The 19,228-nt window shown below is 48.3% G+C and overlaps 1 protein-coding gene across 3 annotated transcripts in view; it reads right to left on the bottom strand.

Annotated features, from left to right (window-relative positions):
• Positions 1 to 19,228, bottom strand: part of PRKCA (protein kinase C alpha) — a 361,121-nt gene that overhangs the window by 136,378 nt on the left and 205,515 nt on the right. The window lies entirely within an intron of this gene.

The following is a 19,228-nucleotide window of genomic DNA, read 5'->3' as shown; positions in this document are numbered from 1 at the left end:
GGGTTCCAATTTCTCCACAGCCTTGTCAAAACTTGTTATTATCTGTCCTTTGATCATAGCCATCCCGGTGGGTATGAAGTGGTATCTCATTGTGGCTTTGATCATTAACTCTTTCATGAGACATCTGGTATCTTCCCATCAATAGGGAAGCCATGTTCTGATGGGGAAAGCAGTTGCTCCTGGAGTCCCACTGGCCTCACGTCACCATTTATGAGTTGAGTGACCAGGAGAAATTCTAAAAAAGCTGGGCCACAGCTCCTCAGCTCAAGCTAATGCCTGTCTCACTGCATTCAGCTCCTAGGACAGGGCCTAGCATGCAGCAGGCATCTAATAAGTGGTGGTTGTCATCATTGCCGTGCACTGGCCCTGTGGCTGGAATAAAATAATGCAGAATCTGGTGCCCTGGGTGAATACAAGGTCTAGTCTGCAAACCCTGTGTGTACACACTTCCAAGATAACATGTTAAGGGTTCTAATGAGAGATTCACCCGGAACCTTGGGACCAGGGGAGGAAAACACCCACACCTGGCAGGGGATGACAGCTTCACGGAGTACTTAACCCAGACAAAAAGTCATGCTTTATCATCCTAGTTTCACAATCTCCATGCTTCTGCCAAAGAGTTGGCATCGCATTACAGTCAACACACTGATAAATTCAGACTCTGGGTGAGTAAAGGTTCATGAAATCCTCAAGTGAAATAAGAATTGTAATTATTTTACTTTATTTTTCCAAGTTTATGTTTGAAGCTGACCCCAGATAGTCACTTCCTCAGAGGACACAGAAGACCAACTGGGAATTTCTTTTAAAAAAGTTAAGCTGTGGGTTTGGCGAAATCAACTTGTTCTCAAAATCAAGACGATCTTTTGAGAAGCAGATGCTCCTGGCACGCCTCAAGGGAACGCTAATTAAGTAGCGTGTGAGTAGACTTGTACTTTGTCCCGAGCACATGCTGCTGAACTGAATCCAGCAAACCGTGCCTTCCTTTCACAGCCAGACAATTTCCACCCAGTAAAGGGGACAGGAGATCACCTTGGCTAATGCAAACACCCTCTGCTCCACTGTTTCCCTCTTACAAGTAAAAGCAACACCTGGCAAACAAAATAACTGCATGGCCTTCGAAAATCAAGGTTTCTTTTAGTAAGTAACTCCTACAATATTCTGGGATTTGCATACGGGTTTAGAAATGCTCCATCATGCCAGGAAGCCTTGCTCTCTCCTCGGTCACTTTTTTTCCAACACTTCCCAGGAACAGGTTTTTCTTTGGAACTGGTATCTGTTCTATTTTGCTTTCTCACAAAACTCTGGGAAATTCTGTTGATAGACATGGCTCATAACAACAAAATGATGTTCCGGGCACAAAAGCAGCTGGGGGCTACGGGTAGAATGGATGCAGAGGAAGGTCAAAGCAAGAGGAGAAGGAAGGTGGTCACAAGCCAAGTGTCCACCAGCAGATGAACGGAGAACAAAACGTGGTCCCTTCATATGACGATTATGACGGAGCCTTAAAAAGGAAGGAAATTCTGACACCTGCTACAACACAGATGAACCCTGAGAACAATGCTAAGTGAAAAAGCCAGTTACAGGACAGACGTTACAGATGGCTCCTTTGATATGAGGTCCCCAGTGTTGTCAGATCAGACAGACAGAAAGTAGACTGGTGGTTGCTGGGGGCTGGAGGGATGGGGCAGACGGGGAGCTCCTGTATTATCGAGGACAGAGTTTCAGGTCAGGGGGTGAAAGGAGTTCTAGAGAGGGATGGTGGCGATGATGGTACAACAACGCAAACACACCTACTGCACCTCAACTGCACGCTTGGCGGTTAAAGATGGTAAAGCTTATGTTTTCTATTTTACTGCAATGAAAGAAGGGACAGACCTTCAGCTCTCTCTGACTCCCCGTGCCCACTGCAGAGGCACCTCCAAGTGTTCACGGTGCTTTCGTTTCTAGAAGATCTAAATCGTTAGGTCCGGGTGGCTGCTCTGCTCTGTTAGTCCCCACACAATGAAGACCCTCACTGGCGTGTATTCCTGGCACCCTTGAGACTAGTTATCCATCCATAAATCCTGATTTAGGAAGGCGCCTCCTGGTTCCAAGCATGTACATCCATACCCTGGTGCCCTCAGTTAACTATAAAATTGTCCCCGTGGCCCCTCGGTGGTGTGGAGTGCAGCTGCAAAGGCTTCCAGATCATTGTTCCCCCCGAATCCCTGTATGTACGTTACCCTACTGATCCATTGATTTTTGTTTTTTTAAAGAAGACCCGAAGAGGGCTCTGCTTACACAAACCTAAGTGTAAAAGGAACTAGATCTGAAATGCTTTACTTCTCAACCACCAAAGGAAACACAGCCGAGGATTATTTTTCAGGCTACCTATCATTCTTGTCCTGAATGAAACACGAGTCACGTGAGGCCTTTGGGACAACAGAGTTCTCCTGCTCCCGGGCCCTCGAGGAGGCGATGTACTCAGGAAAGGGCTAACGGCCTGAATTCCAAGGAGGAGCAGCAGGGAACCATGCAGAGCAGCTGGCCCCGGCCTCCCAGGGACCCCATCACAGAAACACCTTCTGGAGACAGCTTCCAGCTGCTCCTAAAATATCCAGGGCAGGAAGGATTCCAGATGGCAGCATTAGAGTCAGACTCTCTAAGGTCCACCCTTAAACCTTGCTTCATGTTCAAATTACTACTTTTCTCTCGTTCTATAGCAGCTAAGCCACAACATCCTCGCAATGAAAAAGGGAACTGTTTTGAATATGGGGGTGCATGTTCAAATTATACTTCTCAAATTATGTATTTCTCTGGATATAGGGCCAGCAGTGGGATGGTTGGATCATAAGGTAAAGTCTATTTTTAGTTTAAGGAACCTCCATGCTGTCCTCCGTAATGGCTGCACCAAACTACATTCCCACCAACAGTGTAGGAGGGTTCCTTTTTCTCCACACCTTCTCCAGCATTTCTCATTTGCAGACTTCTTAATGATGGCCATTCTGACTGGTGCGAGGTGATTCCTCATCGTAGTTTCGATTTGCATCTCTCTAACAATTAGCGATGCTGAGCATCTTTCCACGTGCCTGTTGGCCATCTGGATGTCATTTTGGAGAGATGTCTATTTAGGTCCTCTGCGCAGTTTTGGATTGGGTTGCTTGTTTTTTGTTTGTTTGTTTGTTTTTGATATTAAGCTGTATGAGAAAAAGGAACTGTTTTAAGTTTAATATTTCTTTGGTTTCCTGCAAAGGTGAGACCACTTAATGGAAATGAAAATCTTCCCCTTGCCATGATGCATTCGGGAAGATGTCTATCACCCTAGAAAGGACAGGGACGTGTCGGGGCCAGCTTCACGGCACTAGGCATGAGGTGGAGCAGAGCTCTGAACAGCGAAATGGTGGAGGCAGGAGGGCCAAGGAAAACTCGTCCCACGGAATCATACAGCACCGAGCTACAGTTCTGACTTTCCTTGCCTGGTTCTTGCTTGCTTTTGTTTTGTTTTTAAACTTACTTTTATACAGCTCAAAGGAACCACAACAAACCAAAGGTACCAAGTGAAAAATACGCCAGAAGGTACCTATCAAGAAGTAAGGTAACACTTATCAAGCCCTGGGTGATGAATGACAGCCCCGCAGGCACCAACTAATCACAGAGCCTGAGAGCAGGCACACGCGAGGGAAACGAGTGAGCCAGCTGTTCACACGCAGCTGGGCAGACGGGGCTGCCCGTGGACGTGAGCAGGGGACCAGCCACCGCCCACCTCCACGGGCTGGGCCAGCTCACTTTCTGCCTCTTCTCATCTCCCAACTGTGAAAAACGAGCGTATTGCATTTCCAAGGCTCTGTGCTGTAAGTCCTTGAGCTCAGCAAACAGCGGGCTTAGTGGTAATAGATTTCATCTCTTTTAATGCCTGTTTGCTATGATATTGTCGCGGGTTGAATTGCGACCGGCCAAAAAGATCTGCCCAAGTCCTACCCACTGGGACCTTGTGAATGCGACTTTACTTGGAAATAGGGTCTTTGCAGTTGTAATTAAGTTGAAGCTCTCAGGATCATCTGGAATTTGAGTGGGGGAGGTGCTAAATTCAAGTTCAGAGACTGATCTCTTTATAAGAGAGAGGAGAGGGCGATTTGAGATGCAGAGTCATGAGGAAGAGAGTCTTATAAAGACAGAGATAGGGCCTGGAGTGAAGTCTCTGCAATCAAGAAATGCCGGGGACTGCCGGTCGCCACTAGAAAAAGGAGACAGTGGTGGCATAGAAGGAACCAACTCTACCAACACCTTGATTTTGGACTTTTGCCCTCTAGAACTTTGAGAGACTACGTTTCTGTTGTTCTCAGTGACTGCACTGTGGTCACTTGTCATGGCGGTCCCAGGAAACTAACACAGATGTTAATTCCTTCAGTAAGAGTATTTAAAAAGGTTTCCACCTTGGTCCTTCACCTGGGGATGTGGATTAGTGAGGGAGTCACTAGCAACTTCATGGGCTTGCCTGGAATGACACACTTTTGTAGCAGAGCTGTAAGATGTCAGACGCTCTCTGCAGCGGAGATGAGCAGGGTTCCAATCTCATTTGTAATTTAATTATTTCCCCCTGGAACTGGGGAGATTGCAAACAAGCCTGATCTTCCTATGGTTTCCCCGAACGTGTTGGGTGATAACACGCTTGGTAACATGTCTTTCCTGGAGTGCCTGAATTCGCCCTTCACTAAAGTCACTCAGACCATCGGCATGAAGAAATAAAGACATTCCAGAAATTTCTTGCCAAACTAAAAATAAGGAAGCCATCTGGGAGAGTCATCTACAGCTTTGTTCGTTCTGTCGAGCGTCATCAGGCAGGAGCTGAGTGCTGGTAAATATAGGTCTAGAACCTGCAGTCGTTGGACCATTCCACCCAGCTAACACGTGCCAGGACAGGCTGTCCCCGCTAACAGTGGGTGACGTCATCAGGTTTGGGAACTCAAGGTCTTCTTTAAACTGTGTCCTTGGATCTCCCCGTGAAATATGCTAGTTAGGAGAGTTGTGTTTGTGGGAAAGGGCAAAGACAATCCTCCATCACACCAGGCCTTCGGGTGGAATAACTGAGGTGGGACAGATGTGCTCTCACACCAACCATGCCCTCCTGGGCATCTACTTTCCAACATATGAGGGGTGTTTAATCAGGTGGATCGAAAATCGAAGCAGTCCAAGAAGCAGAAATTTCCTTTTCCCATTTTGTTAGAGGAAAAAATGATAAGGATCCAAAACATTTTTATGTCTATAACCAAGATTGCTATTTGATTCCCCTCAGCAGCCATTCTCCTCTTCTAGTGATGGAAACCCCTCCCCAATCCACCCCCAGCATTTCAGCTGGCTGCCTGGCTGCTTGGCTAGGGACTCCCTTTGCCAGCCTCTCCTGCACTTAGATGTAGCTGTGTTCCTGGGTTTAGGCTGGAGGTGTTGTGTGAATCTTCTGGGTGTTGTCTTTAAGACATCAAATTTTAGTTTAGCTCCATCCCCCACCCTAACTTCCATGCAAACCAGCTTCAGCTCTGCAAACAAGGAAAGCATTCCAGCAATGGACAGCGCATCAAGATGGCAGAAACTCAGGTCCCCAAGTGACCACGTGGAGCAGAGCTCCCCACCAACTTCAGGACTGCTACCAAGCAAGGAAAGTAAACTCCCCTCTCAGCTTAGCCACTGTAATCTGGTATCTCTTGACCAGAGTGGCTTGGCGTTCACAACAAGTAATCCTCAGCGTTAGGCAATGTAAGCACTGAGAAAATGCTTTTCTTGCTTATAGTGTTCCTTCACTGGGAACAATTTAGGGAAAAAATCAGTTTGCTTCCACAAACTATAAGAACCAGAGTCAGTTTAAACAACTCAGTGGCCAGGAGCCTGGAAGGCTTAAAGGGAGCCTCTGAGGGCCCACACTCCAGTCTTGACTGAGGATGATTTGCTGTGTGACCCTGAGCAAGTCACTGGTCCTCCTTTTCTTTATGGAGATGAGATCTCTGATTCCTTGGATGCACAGGAGAGAAAAAAAAATAAGAACAAATGAGGAAGTTTTTCATGAAACCTAATTGGTGCAACCCTTAGAAACATCGTGAGTTTAAGTCCTTTCACTTTTTCTCCCCTTCACCCCCACCTTGTTTTGAGGGGCAGTGGTGTTAAAAGGACTTTCTTAGATAAAATGGTGGTCTACCTGATGGTAACTTTTAATATCCTTACTTTAAAAAATTAAAAGTTGCCCACTCTAATGCTCATCCCATCCATTGAAAGATTGTTTGCTGGGCCAGGAAACTGCCAAATCTGGGACTAGATACCTTCAAGCCATAATACTCTGTGGTCTCTGGGAACACAAAGGCAAATTCAGAGAGAAGGCAACTGATGTTTCAGTGGCAATTAAAAAAAAAAAAAAAGAAAGAAAACCACATCTGCTTGCTTGTCAGAGATGACAGCTCTCTTGCCAAGGTGCTCAGATCTACATAGAAAAGACCCTGTTCCCTGGAGAATCAGCCGTAGCCCAGCCCCGGGCCAACGTGGAAGGCACTCCACGTGGGGTGGGTGCCAATCGATGGAGTTTCTGCTCCCTTTCCTGTAACAGCAAATCACCTCTTCCAACCTGATGCAGAAAAAGCAAATCCTCGTAAATTAAATCCCCAAAGCAGGGCACTTTTACCAGGAAGGAGCTATTTAGAAAGTTCCAGAATGATGAATGAAACCTTTTATCTGAAAAGCAGAATTTGATTTTAGGCTGCTTTAAGCTGCTAGGGAACAGTCTTCTTTTTTCTGTTCTAACAGTTTCTCTACAAGGATTAACAAGCTGAAAAATCGTAATAATCATAAGAGCCTGCGTGAATACTACAGCAGGTCCTGGGTACGTACTTTATGTGCCTCATCCCCCCTGATTCTCACAAGGCCCCTGGGAGCATCTAGATTTCATAGGTGCAGAGACTGCAGCACAGAAAGGTTGAGTCTCTTGTCCATCATCGCAGAGCTGGTACATGGAGAGCCGGGGTTTGAACCCGGGCTGTGTGGGCACAGAGCCGCGCACTCCCCATGGCGCTCCGTGGAGGATGGTTCAGTGGGTCCTCGTGACCGGCCACACCCCTGTTCAGCGGGAGACGTCCCATTTCAGGACCGGCATCCTCTCTAATGTCCTCTGGGAGCCGTTACTCATCTGATGCCCTGGTGCACACCCGAGGACATTAGCGATGCTGTTTATACAACATTTATAACAGAACTTGACAGCCAGCAAACCACTTTTCTATCCATCCTGTGACTTGAACCTGACATCCGTGAGGCAGATAAGGCTGGTGTCATCATTATTCCTGATTGACAGGGGGGGACGCTGAAACACAAGAGGTTATGTGACTCATCTCCAACACAGGCGGGGCTGCTCCTTTGGTCCAGGTAAACACTGTACGTGGTTTAGATAGAAGACTAAGGTGTGGTGAGGGGAGCTACATGGACCATCCCGGGAGAACTTCTGACTGTGACTGCCCTCCTCCCTTAACTGAAGACCAGCCTCCTTCCTCCTCAGGACAGTCCCCTCGTGTCTGGAGTCAGCCACCTTCCTAGTCACCTGCCTCTGCATCTGGGACCAAGATCACCTCAGTCATCTCCATATTCCCAATTCACAGGAAATGCCCGGCACAAGACAGGTACTCAGCATGGATCCAGGGATGACTGAACCAGATGGTACCCCTTCTTCCTCCCCCATCACAATAAATAATTTGGGGCTATATTCCAAAGTCTTAGAAATGAGCATGGCTTTGATCCAGTAATTCCTAGTCTCAGATTTTTTTTTTCACAAGGAAGTAAAGATATTCACAAATATCCATGTTCACTTCAAAGCTTCTTCAAAAAGAAAGAAAGAAAGAAAGAGCCTTTCCAATAATAAGGAATCTTTCCAAATCTCCAAGATAGAAAGGAAAACTATGCAGCCATCAAAGCTGACACTGTAGGAATATATCCACTAGCCTAGAAAAGAGATTTCCAAAGTATTTATTAAGTGAAAAAGGTACAATCTAAAACCGTAAGTACTTTATGATCACTTTTGTTATTACATGATACTCAGAGTCATGCATGTACCAGAGAACACTAAGCAGAGTATTCACAGTAGTTGTCTCCTGGTGAGTAGAAATATGTTTTTGGTGGGATTTGTAATGAACATGATTGCTTCTGTATTAGGAAAAGCCCGTCCCCACTTTGGGAGGATGGCGGCTAATCGACCATTTGCTGGCTAGCCTTCATCTTTGAGAGGCCCCAGGAACTTATGACACTCGGAACCAGAGGCGGCCAAGCTTGTGTCCCCTGTGGTGTGGGTGGTGGCATCAGCAACTCATTACTGAAGCCCAGAGCACGTGAGAATGGAGAACCACCAGGGACAAAGGCATATTCCTGTAGGCGATGCTTTAAAAAGGCAAAACAAAGACTCAGAAAGAAAAAAAAAAAATGAAAACCTTGTCCTGATACCATCTCAATAAATAAGAACTTTCACAGTCCATTCGCTTCTTGTTAGCACAGCACAGACTGCAGGTGACCCCTGAACAACGTGGGCGTCAGGGGCACCAAAAATCCACAGGGAACTTACAATCAGCCTTGGTACCCCAGGTTCCTCTGTATCCGAGGGTTTAACTAGCTGAGGACAGGGCAGTACTGGAGCATCTGCTACTGAAAAATATCTGTGTAGAAGTGGACCCACACACTTCCAACCTGTGATGTTCGAGGGTCAACTGTAGTCTCAGAAGCAGAATAAACAGATCCTTTTACAGATGCTTCTTTTAAAGCTGGACTTGCTCTTTCCCATTTCTTGTTATTCTTTCATAAAAATACTTCAGTGAAAAATGTCAGACTCTAGTCTAGATACTTGCAATTCATAACAAAAAATTAGTACCCAGAATATGTAAAGTGTTTCTAACAATCAATGAGAAATGAAGCACCTCTCCCCTACATTCCCAAAAGACTCAGAGAAAAAAAAAAATATGCCAAGGATATATTTCACATAACAAATATATGAGAAACTGCTCTACCTTCCCAGCCGTCAGAGAGGCAAATGCCAGCTATTCCACACCTGTCAGGTGGAAACATTTTGGTAAATCGTATAAAAAGCATTCACTGGTAGGGACCTGAGACAACAAAACTCTTCAACACTGCTGGAGGAATGTAAATTGCGTTGGAAAGCAAGTTGCCAAACTCAGCACAAGAGATGCCCATCTTCGGGCCAGCAGTTCCCTCTCCAAGTGTGCCCTAGACCTAGAGAATTTTCACATGTGTGTGCAAGGAGGGCTGAAGAAGAGTGTAACTGAGGCTCTGTTTTAAAGAGCACGAACGCAGAAGCAGCCTAGCTGCCTAGCAGTAACGCAATGGATCAATTATTGCCGCTAGGTAACTGACAAGGACAGTGAGGGAACTAGATCTCTATGAATCCAAATGGATACATCGGAAATCTACATGGTTGGAAGGAGAAGAAAACAAGTTACAAAAGAACGTATATTGTATAATACAGTATACGTAACATTAAAAACACACAGAATGATGGTAATAATTCGCTAGAACATTTATACGCATGTTGAAACAGTTACACACGCGATCATGATGTCAACTTCAGGGCAGTGGTTATCTTGGTAGGAAGGGGGAAGGAAAAGGGAGGACGGACAAGAAAATAAAACTTGCCTCAAGAAGACACTGTTAGAAAGATGCTTCCCCAGGACTGTGGGAATGTGGGGATGCGCGGGGCCTCAGGAACGCATCCTCAAGTTCATCCTCCACGGTTCCCGTCCAGGATCTTGCTCATTTTCCACCCCAGGAAGGTGGAAATCTCTAGGGTTCCGAGCAGACGCTGTGTGCTGACCAGACTGAGACCATCTGTAATGGCGGCATCTGGGCAATATGGCGGCCGGGAGGCTCAAAAGGGCCTTCTTCACTGTTAACTCTGCCTGTGTCTCCCCAACCCTCCGCTGTGGCCGTGTGTCCGTCTAGGGTGCCAACGGCCCCCAGGCCCACAACCCCGTCACGACTGAGGCTGGCACGCTGTGGATACTTAGTCTGTAAAGTGGGATGATGAGGGATGATGACCGTGAAGAGCGTCAGACGTCGCCAGGGTACCAGCAGCTCGAGAGAGACCACATCAACACCCTGCACTGCCCGGGGAGCAAGCTGCTGGGGGAACGTAGTGAAGTCCCTCTCTGTCATTCGCCATCAACACAGCCACAATCTCCAAGTAAGGGTGTGACTCAGGCAGCAAAGGTACAAGTGGGGGCTTCTTCTAAACTAAGTTCTAAAGGGACCAGATACTGGTCCAGGGTTGAAAGGCTGGAGAAGCTTTTTTTTTTTTCCCTGATGAAAGGACAGTTAATTCTGTGTGCTGTGTCTCCTGCCGTAATCACTACCATGGGCTCACCTCTCGTCACACCAGCTAAAGATACAGTTAGGGAGAAATGATGCTAATTCTGCTCATTACCTGAACACTTGGAGTACTTTTTTTAACCAAGAGCAGTTTTTGAGGCCAAGCAGATTGAGTTCAAGGTCAACAGAGGATAAAAAGCTAGGGAAAGTCCAGGTGGGTGGCCACCTTGCGGTGGGTTTAGGATTGACCTCCAGGGGCTCCCAGAGGCCTCCCTTCCGCTGGCTCGGACCAAACGGGTTATGTGCCACAGCAATGACAACCCCAAATTTGTGGCCACGTCCTGGCCAGAACTCTCTGCATTAATTCACTGGGTCCTATCAATAACCTGTGTCCTCTAGAGAAGTCAACTCCCCCATTTGTCCAGATTCTCCCAACAGAAGCATTAGCTGTCAGACATCATCTGCCAGCAGACAAGAAAGTGAATGCTGAGGTCAAGGAGACGCTGGTTTCAGGTTCACCCACACTGACTGAGTTCCTGCTGGAAGCTGTGCCCTGGGCCAGTGGCTTTCACAGTCTCCCCCATTCTACCCGGAACCCAGTGGGGTAAATATTATCATCTCCATTTTACAGAAGAGCTGAGCCAAGGCTGGGAGGCATTTAATTAAGCCCTCTGGCCACAGGCTAGTGAATGGGGAAAGTGGCTGTCACACTTTTTCAAAGATAAGTCTGAATCCTAACCTCCAGTAACCCAGAAACATGACCACATGACTGTCTCTGGAAAAAAGGTCTTTGCGGATGTAATTAAGGATCTTGCAAATGGGTCTTAAGTCCAATGACCGGTGCTCCCAGAAAGAAGAGAAGGATCTGACAGAGACATGTGAATGAAAAACACTGCAAAGCCATATCAGTAAACAAAGAATGCTGTGGCCATCAAGTCATCAGCTGCCACTGCCACAGAGAACTCAGGATGCAGACAAGCAGGCAGCCCAGCCTCTGCAGCCACCTCCCCCCTCCAATGAGGGGACTTGGAATGTGGAAGGACAGGACCCTGGCCCTAGACAGCTAGGTGCTTGTCAAGGAATGATTTCAATGAGCCCAGACATTTGCTCCCTCCCATACACAGAAAAGCACTAAACTCTTTGACTTGAGATGCCTGGTTTTCTTTAGTTAACAGTAATATTTTAATGTTCTGACTACCTGGTCTTTGTTGTAAAGCTCCTATATATCCTGGCTCCTCCCTGTCTCTTTGCAGCAATCCCGCAGAGTGACCGAGAGGCTGTCATCCAAGGCTCAAAGGGGTTTGACTCCTCAGACATGTCTGCCGAATAAAACATAACTCCGCCTTTAGGTTTGCACTTATTTCAGTTGACAAGGCGCGGGGAGAAAGCCGTGTGATGACAGGCAGAGACCGGAAGATGCTCTCACAAGCACAGAAACACCAAGAGCTAAAAGGGGCAAGGAAGGATCCCCTTGCCCTCCTGAGCCTCTGGAGGGAGCCTGGCCCTGCTGACGCCTTGATTTTTGGACTTCTGGCCTCCAGCACTGGAAGAGAATAAATTTCTGTTGGTTTTTAAGCCACCCAGCTTGTGGTCATTGGCTACAGCAGTCCTAGGAAACCAGTCGCAGACACACCTCACAGATTTGCTTGAGGCCAAGCCAGAACCCAGTGGGGACGAAAGAATGGGGAGCCGAGGAGGGAGGGAGAGGCACGGGACCTCGTGTGCAAATGCGGTGTTGCTTCCTCTCTGCCCACCCAGCAGACTTCGGCTTTGAACCCAAACCAAAATCAACCAGAGAAGCGAACAGCATGAAACGCCAGCACTCTGAAAATATGTTATCACCCGCTTCTTAGAATATTCTTAGCTAATTCGGGGCTTTAGGCTGTGGGTCTTAATTTTACGACATGCATCTCTGCAATCTTAGAGTTGCAATAAAGATACTTTATCCTGGAGAGAGACTATAATAGCTCTGGGTGTTCTTTTTCTTTTTTTTTTTATTCCCCCTTCCCTTTTTGAAAGGCAAGTCCATCTTTTAAAAAAGAAAAATACTCAGCACTCATCATCCAACCACCTTAATGGGATTACTTCTCATTTAAAAAAATTATCTTTCAATTAAAATCATTTTCCTCTGCCCCTAACCAGGCAGAGTGATCTGTGTGTGTGTGGCTCATTTAACTAAACATTAACCCAGGAGCTGTTCGATTTCCATCAAGGATATGCAAGACCTGCGCTGTAATTCTTTAAGAATGTTTCCCCAAAGGAAACTAACCATTAACTGCGATTTCCTTCAGAATGTCACTTTAAAGTCTCGTAGGAATAAATTCATTTTGCACAGTACTTATACTTCTACCATCCATTCTTAACCCCTATCTTTATGTGCCCCCAAACAGAGAGGCCGGTTCAGGATAAGGAGTCTGGAGCTATTAAAAATAAAATGAGACCAGATAGAAAACCATCAAATCATAAAGCAATACTCATGAGATATTTCCCCCCCAAACCTGTCATCCAGTATGTTACTTGTCTAGTGGTCATATATCTGAGAACCTCAGCTATCTTCACCAGGCAGCAGAACCAAGCAGTAACGTACCCACACAGAAAACAAAAAATAATGAGAGCAAACACACAGGGCTTATTCTGTGCCTGGACTGTTTGAAATGTCCTAACACGTATTCATTCATTTAATCCTCACAGCAACACTATATGAGGTGGGCTCTTTTCTCCCATTTGACAGACAAGGAAACCAAGGAACAGAGAGGGAGAGTAACACAGCCCAAGACACACATCTCCTAGGTGGCAGAGCTGGGGTTCCATTAGGCTCTTTGGCCCCCAAAGTCCATGCTCTTCATCCATATGTTGCATAAAACTCTCATTCCTAAGAGAACAGCTCAGGGTCTAATGCAGGGTCTCTCTTTTGACTTTAGTTTTGGACTCCTCACTAGAAAGAGCCAACAGAGAGTCAACAGAGGTGGCCGGCTTTAAGGCAGGCGAGGGAGAACTTACAGCTCACATCCTGGTGGCCACTAGGGGAACAGAAAATGATAAAATTTAGACACTCTAACATAAAAATCCTTGAGGTTGGGGGGAGTCTGACACATAAGCAAAGTACCCCTCTTAGGCAGGACCATCTAGAGCCATTTCTGTGGAAGGACGAGGAAGAGCAGTGACGACCTACCAGGGAAATGTTGCAGAAGGGACAGAGAAGACCCCTGCAGGGGGAACATTAGCATCAAGGGTGATATTCAAAATATTACCCCCGGCACAGCCTGGGTACTGGTGCTCCGTGATCAGCCGGTCGGGATTCTGTCCATGAATAACCAGCACAGCCATCCCCCGGTGTGACCAGCTGAACATCCTTTCTGACTTTGATCCCCATTTCACAGGGGATGAAACAGACCCAGAGAAGCAACGGACCCTAAGAGACATAGTAACAGGACAGGGCCAGGGTTCCTACGCTGCATTGCCCAAACCGAGTAAGAAAATGCCTCCAGCTCCTTCTGAGACCACAGATAAGCATTTAAAATTTTTAGAGTGATCTTCTTTCCAATACGGTTAAGGAGGAAAAAAAAAAAAAAAACAGGGTGGAATGACATTTTGAGGCAAATGAACATGCTACGAACTTCACATCTCCGTGTCCATCAATCAAGTTTCTGGGAGCACAGCCATGCGCATCTGTGCGCGTCTGGTCCGTGGCTGCATCTGCGTCCCAGCAGCCGAGTTTGGTGGACGCGACAGAGACCATATGGCCTGCAAGGCTGAAAATATTTCCTGTCTGGCCCCTTGCAGGAGTTTGCTGGCCGCTGATCTAGAAAATTTATTTCGAAGAATTACTCTTCCTCTGGTGATAAATAAGGCGATAATGCAGTAATAAAACAATCGACAAGTAACACGGTCATTATCATTACTGAATTCTATCAATTCTAACGGGTGGCTTCATGCCAAGCGTGTTCAGTTCTGTAATGAGACAAACTTTCCACTCATCTTGTTTCTATTATTTCTAGGAAAATGTGCTAAATGGAGGATGAGAGGGAAAAAAACCCTCAAACACTCCCTGCTCCAAATTTAATCACACGCTGTATGATTCCACCAGCATGAAGCTCAAACACAGGCAATACTAATCCAGGCCGTCCCTTCCTGGGATGGCAGTGAGCGGAAGGGACGTGGGGGTGAGGGGTGAGGGATGCGGGATGCGGGACACTGGGATGTTCTGGTTTTGGATCTGGTGCAGGTTACAAGGGTGGGTTCAGCCGGCTGCACACTGATACTGCACTTTCATAAAACACATATGCTTGAATATCAGCAAAAGCTTATACATAAAAATGGGGAGCCTCTTGCACTCGGCTGTGCAGATGCTAATGTGCTTGTTCGCAGACCTCTGAGAGGCTAAGAATGCATGGGACCCTGTGGTCTCATGCCAGACTGCATGGGCACAAAGGCCCACGAGGAGAGCCAGGAGGGTCAGCCTATTCCCATCCCATCAGGTCCCCCATGGCCAAATTCTGCTGGCTTCCAGAGCACAGCAAAGTCCCGGGGTCTTGGAGATCTGAGCAGGAATGCAGGGACCAGTAGGCTGTGCGTGGACTGGCCTGCCGTCAAGGAACCTTTTGACTCCTTAAGAATGTGAAGCTGGAGGAGGAATCCTGGTCACTTGTGCTATTAAGGGAATGGAAATTTTAGCTTTAATAACAGACCATGGGTACCCCACAGGGAATTTAATTTATTAAGGGTATAAAATTCTTCACGACATCTGCTGAGGAACTGGCAGGGCAGACTCCTCCAGGGGACCACGGCAGCAGGTGTCAGGGCCACTGCTATGGGGCTCTGCCACTGAGGGGGCGAGACTGGGCTCCTGTCTGAATACGGTAAGGGAGAGCAGGAACTCACAGCCAAGGAGCAGGGTACGGGGTCAAGGAATGGAAAGTTACTAAGAGGAAACCTCAAGGGTGGTCTGTCGGGGTTCTGGCTAAACCAACCTAATAGGATTCTTGCTGAAGGCAGGCCAGGGTGATCAGATACCCCTCTGGAGGATGGTGGGGGACAAGGAACCCGACCAGATAATCGAAGGTGATCAGATATGGAGGGTGTGGACTTCTGGCTAAATTGACTCGACGGGATTCTTGCTTAAGCTGGACAATGCAGAGACGAGCCCAGAGGCCCACAAGTCAGAGCCTACTCGAGAAGAGAGTTTGGAGGAGAATGAACAGACTTCGGTCAAGGAGAGAATCTTCGCCAAAGCCACAGGTGGTTTACAGTGTGGAAGTCACATCAGAGTTGGGTTTTCTCCCCCCCCCCCCCAATGGTTTATCAAAGGCCTCACATCAGAGCCTTTAAGATGAACCTGAAAAGTCCAATCAGCCAGAGACTGGACTTCTTTGGAAATTAATTCTCCCTCTATTCCTTTAACCTATTTGAGTGCCCCCTGTGCGTGGGGAACCCTGAGAGATGGACTCGGCAGGGCAACCCCGAGAACGCCAGCTTAGCGGAGGAGGGGGACCCACACACAGACAGCGACCTGCACTAGGCTGCGGAGGACAAGCAGGAAGAGACCAGGTGAAGGAAGGAGGGAAATCCACCCCCTCCCCATCTTTACCTGAACTAGGACGCGACAGTATGTAATTTCTCCTTGCTTCCCCTTCAATCCACTGCCGCCCAAGCAAACAAACGGGTCCCTTAAACGTGCAAAGTAGATCGTGTTACTCCCTAAACTGCTGACAAGACTCCCTTGGCCCTATCTCTGCCTTCCAGCCTCACCTAGCTGGTCTAAGCCCCAGCCACAAAAGCCTCTTTCAAGACCCTGACCCGCCCAACAGAGATAATGCAGTGATTACAGCATGGGCTTGGGATCCAGACCACCTGAGTGCAAATCGCACCACCCTGCTGGCCGCTCTGTGCCTCCATCTCCACATCTGTAAAGTGGGAGTGAAAGCACCTACCCTGGAGGGTGTTGTGAAGATTCTGTGAGTTAATCTAGGCTAAATCCTGAAGCCTCTGCCTGGCACAGAGTAAACCTCAGTAAGCGCGTGCTCTGACAACGACACGGCTTCGGTCCTTGTCAGTCTCCTCCTCAAGACCTTCACATACCTTGGTCCTTGGTCTCAGGAAGCTCTGTCTTCAGACTCACACACCTCCCTGAACCTACTTCCTCCCACAATGTCAGCTGACTCGACACACCGCTGACTCCCGGGGTCTGCTGGTCACCTTCACGGCTCCTGCCACCATGTTCAGTTATGTAATGAATGCTGTGATGACTTGTCTGAAGTCTGTCTTCCCCACCTGTCTGTGTGCTCCACGAGGGGCAAGGCCACTTCTGTCCACTGTGCTGCACCCCCCGCCCCCAAACAGGGGGTCACTTAGGTTACTCACTCTCAAACGTGGGCATGAACGCAGCCGAGGTGAGAGCAGCAGCCCCGGCCGAGGTGGAGCGCCCTCAGTGCCCACAGCCCCCCTAGAAGTGCAAGCAGCCCCTTGCGGGGAGACAGAGATGAGAAGCAAGGGATGCGGCCGAGAGGACACCCTTGGTGAGCAGATGAAGGTCAGCGTGGTGCGCCGTGCTCAGGGGAGCCACGGGAAGACCTGGAGCTAAGGAGTCGGCGGGATGGCAGGTGTGAGGCACGGCGTGTGCGCTGGCGGTGGGGAGGGGAGACTGGGGCCGGCTGGGAGACTGTCACAGGAGTCCCAGACCTGGATGAGCACATGAACCACCCCTCCAGGATGGAGAGCTGGGGCCTGATCTAAAACAAAAGATGTAGAAGGGCTGGAACTTGGTGACTCGTGGACGGGGCTACTTCTCCAGACTCACTAGTAAAGGAAATCAACTTCACTTACTTTCTTCCCTGTGGTTATATCGCACTCAGGGGGAGGGACAGTTTGTACAAACCATCCCAACCCCAAATGCGTGTGTAGCCTCACAGACATTCTTGTTGACCAGATGGCTGAACGGCTTGCAGAGTCCACCTTACCTAACTGGTGCATTTCCTAGCCTGTCATCATTTTAAGGCGATAAATATAAACAGGCACAGATCCTTCTGTGCCGAATTCCTCTTCCACTTGGTCCTTCTCCAAGGACTTGAAACCGCATTAAATTGGAGGGTTTCTGAAGGCAAACTGTGCGGACGTGTCATGAGGGACACCTGGATGGGCTGCAGGGGGCTCTACCTGCCACACAGGTGGGGAGTCTTTCAAGAGTGCTGTGCTGGGGGGGGGGACGGTGCTACCCTGACTCTGCGATAAGATGAAAAGCAAATATCAAAGGGAGACCAAGGATTCTTACTTTTCAACAAATTTAGTCCGTCCCCACCCTTGCAGATGAAAAGAAAAATGGTTTGAGTCTGGCATCTCAGAGGGGACTGAGGGCAAGGGGATGGAGGAAGGTTAGTGGAGGAACTAGTCGGGGTGGAGGGGGTGTGTGACACCAGTGCTGCACTCGGGGCTGGGCTGCACTGCAGAGCAGGGGTGCAGGGCGAGTCGGCAGCTCATGAGGGGGCGCAGGGCACTGGGGATCGGAAGTGAAGCTCACGGGATCAAAAACCATGACTCATGCGGCATCAGGGGACACGCTGGGAGTAGCCCCCTCCCCGCCCTGTCGTCCGCACCTTCACCCGGTGTCACTCTCTGCTCTTAGGATAAATGTGACAGGGAGGGAACCTCACGCTTTGGACCCCTCCTCCTTCAGCTCCAAATACATGAACACACACACAAATACAAGAAAAAGGGGGGGGGGGATTTGAAAAAATACAGTCTACTCCTCTCCAAAATAAACATCTCCATGGGTTAGAAATGGAGCAGAAACCCAATGGTGTATCAGAGCTGAAGCCACAGGCCTGCTGGGTTCCAGGTCCAAAGGAGGCCCACCAGGATGGGCGGCTCCAGCTCCCACAGACAGAGACTGACGCGGTTTGGGTGAGGGGGGCACTGGAGTGAGGCCATGGCTGAGGCCCCTCCCTACCCCCTAGAGAACCCCCTGGCCCAGGCCACGTCCCAGGAGGTCTTTGACTTCAGGGTCTTCATGGCTTTTATTCTCCTCTGGAAAGAGAGCTTGCACTTCTGAGGCTGGAACCAGGAGTGGAGCTCAGAAGGAGAAACAGAGGCCTTGACAATTGGACCAAAGGACGCAAAACTCCCCACAACTAGGACCCGAGGGAAGACCCGTTGTGCCTGGCCAAGCGCTCCGAACCCAAGAGTCGGTTTATTTCACCATCTTTTAAGCCCCCAGACTAAGACTGTTGAGCTCAAAAGCACATTGCTCTTCTCCACGGAGAGACAACTTGCGGGTCTGAGAAGGGAGGAGGGAGGGACAGCACACAAACCCTCCCTAAACCCTCTGTAAGTGGGAAGAGTCTGGGGCGCCACACTCAGGAGTCAGCATGGCAGCCGCCCTCCACACCCCCCCTGCTGAAGCCCCCACCCGCTCGTTTTTATTCGACTAGCTGAACAGTTGCATCAAATGAAATTTCAAGCCTGGTCAAGTCGTACATGGATATCCAATTTCTCTTGTCCTGTGAGTAGCAGAAATGAAATTTTGGCATGTGGGGGGAAAAAAAAAAGAGTCCTCGAGCACCTTGCAAAAATCAATAGGAAGCAAATTACATGCCGACGTAAAGAGCCATGGGCCCCGGCACTTCAAAACGCGTTTATTCCACATTATAGACAAGGTCTGGAATCATTCAAGCTCTGCCTTCATCTTGATGATACCGACAGCAGGGGCTTAAGTCTCTCTCATGCTTTAAATTAATTTCACAAGGCCAGAATCCAAGCTTCTTCATGCTTTGTTCACCACCACAGAAGCAGGCGCTACTACTGTGAAATGAATTCCTTTCAGCTCACCTTCCTGTGCATGCGTCCTTTATACAGGTGCAACAGTGGTGCACAGCATGTTTGGTGCCGTTATGTTAACGCTGTGTTGTAACTGATCTTCCAT

Source organism: Camelus ferus, chromosome 16 (assembly GCF_009834535.1).
Source record: "Camelus ferus isolate YT-003-E chromosome 16, BCGSAC_Cfer_1.0, whole genome shotgun sequence".
In the NCBI taxonomy this organism is placed as follows: Eukaryota; Metazoa; Chordata; class Mammalia; order Artiodactyla; family Camelidae; genus Camelus; species Camelus ferus.
This window is presented reverse-complemented; position numbering and strand designations above follow the sequence as displayed.